We start from the raw sequence: 7,236 nt of genomic DNA, 5'->3' as shown, positions 1-7,236 counted from the left end.
TACATATAGCGTTTTTATTCTTGTAAATATAACAAATATTATTATAAATTAATTAATAATATAGATTTTATTGCCCTATTACGGGTTCTTTAAAAGATGGCTGTTTCCAAACCTACTTCTTAAAAAACATGTTTATTTACTTATACACTTATATAATATTTTACACCTTAACTAATATTTAGGGCTGTTTCCCTCTTGATATATAACCTTCGCGCGTATATATCTGACTAATAAAATTATAATTAATATTTTTTTATTTTATTTGTTAAAAAAATTACCCGTAATTATACTTATTATCGCACTACTTAAATAGTTTTCGCAGAGAACTAGCTATAACGAATTTTGATTGGCATTTCACCGCTAATTACAAGTCATCTTAGAATTTTGCAACATTCATAAGTTCGGTCTTTTCGTACCCTTAAAGCACAATTAACCTGCTCATAATTAGATCAATTCGTTTCGAGTCTAATACAATTAACTTTTATAACAGTTACGTGCGCCTACTACAATTAAGCTTGCTAATTATATTAAGTTGTTGGTCCATTATGCAAAAGGTATAATAATACAAAATGCATTATAAGTTTTTATTATTAAATTTCAAGATCATAAATCTTTTCATTTTTCCTTCACAGTACTAGTTTGCTATTTTATGTATAATTAAACGCTTGTAAATAATATTACAATATTTTATTAAAAAATTTCATTAATTAATATACTTTATAAATATATAATATAATGTATAATTTGACTGATACAAAATGTGTTATAAAATAATTTATATTTGATTATATTTAATAGCGTTTTATGCGTTCGCTCACCACTACTTACAAATTACTGTTGTCTTTTAAAACTTACTTCGATGTTTCGGTTAAGTTAAATTTTTTAATTTAATATTATTATAATTAAGTTGCCGCCTTTACAATAATAAAATTTGCTCCATTAATTAAAAATTATACATAATAAATATTCTTTTAATAAAATTTGTTGAACTAATAATTACTTAAATTATATATTTTAATAAACAATTGTTGATTATAAATTTTTAATTAATAAAATAATTTTGTACTTTGTTATATTAATAATTTGATCGAGTACGTATATGTGTAAAAATTATGAATTATACAATATTTATAATCCAACAACAGATTCCTCTATTATTACCTTGTTTCAACTTCGCTCAAATTGTAATATAATGCGTACTTAAATTATTTATAATATTTATTTAAACATATTTTAATAAAATAACTTTAACAATATACTACTTTTCGAGCGTGATGGGCGGTGTGTGCAAAACTTGATTTAATATTCACCGTAACATTATGATTTACGATTACTAACGATTACTGCTTCATATAGTTGAATTGCAAACTATAATTAGTACTAAAATAATTTTTTTAGATTTATTTTGTATTTCTACGCTATATCTCATTGTTTTTATTTTTGTAGCGCATGTGTAGCCCAAAATATATAGACCATAATGACTTGACTTCCTCTGAGCTTATTAATAATATATAATTAATAATATATAATTAATAATATATAATTAATAATATATGGTTAATAATATTTACGCATGTAAACATATATTACAGATTATATACAGATTTCATTCGTTTAATAACTTAATATCATATTCTATAACACGAATAGACGACAGCCATGCAGTGCCATTTAATTTTAGTATAAAATTTATTATTTAATAATATTTTCTATATAATTAAAATTTTGGTAAGGTCAATCGTGGATTGTCGAATTAAACCACACGCTCCACCGTTTATCAAAGTTCCCGCCAATCTTTTTAAGTTTTATCTTTGCAGCTGTAATCTCCAGGTAAAATATTTGCGCGTTAACTTAAATATAGTTATTTAATATTCATAATTCCGGGTATAAACTAACAGGGTATCAAATCCTGCTTGAACTTTATACTTTCGTAGTTTAATGTCAAATAATTATAAATATTTATTTTCAAATTTGAAAGTCTTTTTATTATCAACAAATTTTATCTTTACTATAAAAGTTCTAATATTTTCTAATTATTTCAAAGTATTAATATAATATTTATTAAATGGTTAATGCTATTTTTAATACATATAAAATTAAACAATCTAGCTACTTTTACACCTAGTTACGATTAGTAACGCTCTCTCGCCGATGTCTTACCGCAGCTGCTGGCACATCGTTAGCCCGAGATTCTATTTCAATAAATGCATAATATTTATTAAAGGCTAAACTTTACAGCGTCTATGCTGTCATTATGTATATACATTATTCATTTACGTAAAGCGCTGGTTCATCATATCTGATATTGACCAAAATTATCCACTGCTGCCTGCGGCGAAATATTTTCATACCTCGTGTGATTGTAATACCTATAAGAACAATTAAAGATAATCGACTATTACATTAATAATAATATCTAATCTTATATAAATATTTTTATAAATTCTTATTAAAAATAAAATAAATATTTTTATATAAGTACATAAACTAAATGTTTTTTTTATAAAATTTATTCATAATTTACTCACCATTATGCGCATTAATAAATATTAATATTGATTAACATTATTAAATTATACTAGCATGTGTTAATTCGCTTTACACGCGTTAACTTCGAGCCATAGTCAAACTCACTAAAATTTTTAAAAAATCTATTTATTGTAACAAATGTATACACGGTGTTTATTATTTATTTCCACATTTTAATATTTTTTATATTGATATGTAAAAATCACACTTTTAATTTTTTATTAAATAAAAAATATTTTTTAATTGTGTTAACAGACAAAGTTGGTTTGTACATAAATTTTTTATACTTTTTTGTACGTTTTAACATTGCTATTAATTTTTCCCTAATTGTAGTAATTTGTATAAAAGTTGGGTATGTTGATTTATTTCAAACAAATTTTAAATGAATTGGTTCTTTTTTTTTTCACGTTTCACCGCAGAGGTAATATTTGAAATTTAATAATTTAATAAATATTAAATCAATAAATTCTAAATTATAAACTAATCAGCCTAAGTAAAGGTAAACATATTGATATGATATTTTTATAAATACATTACCAACATATCCGGATTCGGGATCATAATAATATCTGCCGCACGGCAAAACGCTTGCTGTTGTAAATAGTGCGCACATAAAAATAAAAAATAAAGTTAGGTGCAATAAATACATATTCATATAAGGCTCGTTTGTGATAATTTCATTATTTCTGTAAAATTTATTTAAAACAGGCATAAATGACAGTAATAAAAAAAAACCCACTAATCACATAACACCTTCATAATGTGTGGGAGCAACAACTAGTAATCCCATTAGCGGTCTAAAATATCAATGAGGGGCCACGTAAAAAAAATTTATTTCTTCAATTTCGTAAGTATTTCAATGTTCAAAAAAAAAATAATTATTAGGATAAACATAAAATGTGTGGTTTCAAAAAAATAACATACAGATAATTAAATTAAAATTTGAATCGCTAAATTCTTTTTTAAATGCATCATAAAATCATGTTATATACGCAGAACGCTTGCCTTCATAAACCCCGGTATTGCTGTGAGAATCTCAGGACTCGTGGCAGTAAAAAATATGTAATTGAACTAACATTAAATAATATAAAGGCGAAATATAATGTAAAATCATTAATCTAATTAGTTGATCAATATTTAGATGTTTATTAGTAAAAATAATATAATATGTTTTATGCGTATTTAATAATAAAGATCAATACAAATTAGCGGCAATAGTAAATGTTAAATCGCTGAGGTGTGAAGCACTTAAACAAATACCTAAACCAACAATATAATGAAAAAATATAAAAGCATATCCACCCAACAATCATCCGTCTGATTCACTTCCAGTAAAATTTCTTAAATAGATCTTTTTAAATATATGGATATAAGAGCATGTAAATAAAACATCTACGCCCCTAACATGCATGGTATAAATTTCGGAACCGTATCTTGTTTCTAAAAACATTTCTTCGCGTAACTCTACGATTAATCCCGGTTCAGGTAAATAATAACAAGCTAGGTAAAATCCGCTTGCAATTTGCAATAGTATTGCAGTAAATAAAACAAATCCAGTAATCGATGAAAAACTGGGGTACGGTAATAACAATTTTACAACAAAAATATAGTTATATTTTATAGCATTTTTAGCGTGGCTAATTAGTTGGTAATTAGTTGTAGAAGTAACATTTGTTGTATTAAATAAATTTTGATGCAATAGTGTATAATTATAATATCTATCAGAAAATCGCACGTTTTATAAAATTTTTAATTAAAATAATAATTATTATTTTATATTTTATAGCATATTTTTGCACAAATTAATTTTTTAAATATTAAATAACGTTGATTTAATAAAAATAATTTATATATATAGAGGTAATTAATATAATACAATGTTTCATTTATACTTGTAATTTTATTGATATAAATTGGCACGGTGACGAAGTATTTCCGCAATAATATATTTTTATAAATAAACATAATATTAAAATTTTTTGCGTTTAAATGCAGGAAGGTTTTTTTTTTGTTAGATAATAAATACGTGTTGTAGCTTTTAAAAAATAAGTGTTGTATGCATAAGTAATGAATTAAATGCTTAGTAAAATTTATAGTTATTTTTTTTAGAAAAAAACATAAATTGTGTATATTAGTTAAATTGTGTATATTAGTTAAATTGTGTATATTAGTTAAATTGTGTATATTAGTTAAATTGTGTATATTAGTTAAATTGTGTATATTAGTTAAATTGTGTATATTAGTTAAATTGTGTATATTAGTTAAATTGTGTATATTAGTTAAATTGTGTATATTAGTTAAATTGTGTATATTAGTTAAATTGTGTATATTAGTTAAATTGTGTATATTAGTTAAATTGTGTATATTAGTTAAATTGTGTATATTAGTTAAATTGTGTATATTAGTTAAATTGTGTATATTAGTTAAATTGTGTATATTAGTTAAATTGTGTATATTAGTTAAATTGTGTATATTAGTTAAATTGTGTATATTAGTTAAATTGTGTATATTAGTTAAATTGTGTATATTAGTTAAATTGTGTATATTAGTTAAATTGTGTATATTAGTTAAATTGTGTATATTAGTTAACAAATAATACAATTTATAAAGTTTCAAAATCATACACGGCAGTTTTATTTTATAATTTTTGATATAACTTTGTTGGTATATATATTATTTAAAGTTTTTGTTTGTAAACTTAAAATATATAATAAATTTAAATTTTTATAAAATTCTAATTTACAATTTAAAATAATTTTATACAAATTATAGTTAAATAAATTAGTGTAGTTAAATAAATTAGTATAGTTAACGTTATGATCTACATTCGCATTGATTATATTTTTTTTAAATAATTTTGTAAAATAAAAATTTTTTGAAGTTAAATTATATAAATTTTTTATATTTATAAAATAAATTGATTCTTTGATATTTATAAAATTTAAATTATAAATACAGTCCGGAACAAGGTTGAGCGAAGATGAATATAACATGTTATATTTATAGTTTTGGCCTAAAATTTTTTTATTTAACACATTATAATTATAAATTTTCTTAAATGTTAAATAGTTTTTAAATAAATTATTATAGTTTTTAAATAAATTATTATAGTAAAGTGATAAGTTAAAAATATTTTTATTTGTTACAAATCGATTTGACGAAAAATTTATATAATTTAAATAGCAATTAGGCTGGGTAAAAATTTTCGTTGTTAAATTATTAGTTGTTAAATTATTAGTTGTTAAATTATTAGTTGTTAAATTATTAGTTGTTAAATTATTAGTTGTTAAATTATTAGTTGTTAAATTATTAGTTGTTAAATTATTAGTTGTTAAATTATTAGTTGTTAAATTATTAGTTGTTAAATTATTAGTTGTTAAATTATTAGTTGTTAAATTATTAGTTGTTAAATTATTAGTTGTTAAATTATTAGTTGTTAAATTATTAGTTGTTAAATTATTAGTTGTTAAATTATTAGTTGTTAAATTATTAGTTGTTATATATGTATGATAAAAATACAGCCATAAAATATTTGAAAAAATATAATATATTGCGCAATAAAAAATTGATCACAGTATAAACGCGTTGGTGTAAAATATATAAAATAAAATTATTGCCAATGAGGTATATTTTAAAATTTTATTATAAAAAAAAATTCAGTTATAAGCGTGATAGCGGGAATATAATTTAATTATTTTTAATGAATTAAAATAATTAAATATCTTGAATAGCGATGTATTTGAATCTACAAAAAATCGATAATTAGAAATTTGTTTGGGATATTTATATAAGTATTTATAGAAATTATAGGTAATTTTAAATATACATATTAAATAGATAATAACGGGCACCCGACTGGTGTTTATTTAATATATAACACGTATAATATTAATATATAAATATAATTATAAATATAATTATAAATATAATTATAAATTACACTAAATTGGTAATGCCGATTATTTAAAAAATTTAAATAATTAAATTCAGCAACTGAGTATAAAACTTGCATTATATTAAATTTTATATTGGCTAATTCTGCAGAAAAAGATATTATATTACTATAATGTACTGGGATTAACTGTAAATTATATAAATTTGTTATATAATATAGATTACCATTGTCGGTATAATTTATGTTATATACATACAACAGGCAGTTGACGCTGTTAAAATAAAAATTTTCAAAAGTGTAATATGTATGTAAATAATTTATATTATACAAATAAATAATATAGATATAATAAATATAAATTGATATTAAGGTGTGAACGATGGTATAAATTTTTAAGCGGCGAACGAAGTTAACAAGAATATAAAAAATACTTATTGTTAAAAAATTAAGTATGTTAAAAATAAGTAAATAAGTATTTTTAAAAAAAAAAAAAATTATTAAATAAAATTACATAGATGTATATATATATATTAATGTTAATGTGTGCGTATAAAATCTCACTGCATCAGAAATATAAAATATAATAACAAAATCACGCGTATGACACGTTATTATAATAAATATTATAATTCGTATACACGTATTTATAATATTGCATAATATATAAAAATATCATCATATATATATATAAATTTGAATATATATATCACTGCAACGCTTCTCCAAACATATGAGATGTGTTTAAAGCATACAATTTGATATATATGTATATACATATTATACATAAATGGAAATACGCATATAAATAATAT

The 7,236-nt window shown here is 21.4% G+C and overlaps 1 non-coding gene across 1 annotated transcript; it reads right to left on the bottom strand.

Annotated features, from left to right (window-relative positions):
* Positions 1 to 1,128: 1,128 nt before the first annotated feature.
* Positions 1,129 to 2,257, bottom strand: LOC144640116 (small subunit ribosomal RNA). Its single transcript, XR_013568286.1, has one exon. It is a non-coding gene; the product is annotated as a small subunit ribosomal RNA (ribosomal RNA).
* Positions 2,258 to 7,236: the final 4,979 nt, after the last annotated feature.

The sequence above is a fragment of the Oculina patagonica genome, unplaced genomic scaffold, assembly GCF_052425735.1.
Source record: "Oculina patagonica isolate OP01 unplaced genomic scaffold, crgOcupat unplaced19, whole genome shotgun sequence".
Classification (NCBI taxonomy): domain Eukaryota; kingdom Metazoa; phylum Cnidaria; class Anthozoa; order Scleractinia; family Oculinidae; genus Oculina; species Oculina patagonica.
Note: the sequence above shows the minus strand (reverse complement) of the source record. Positions and strands in the feature narration are given on the sequence as shown.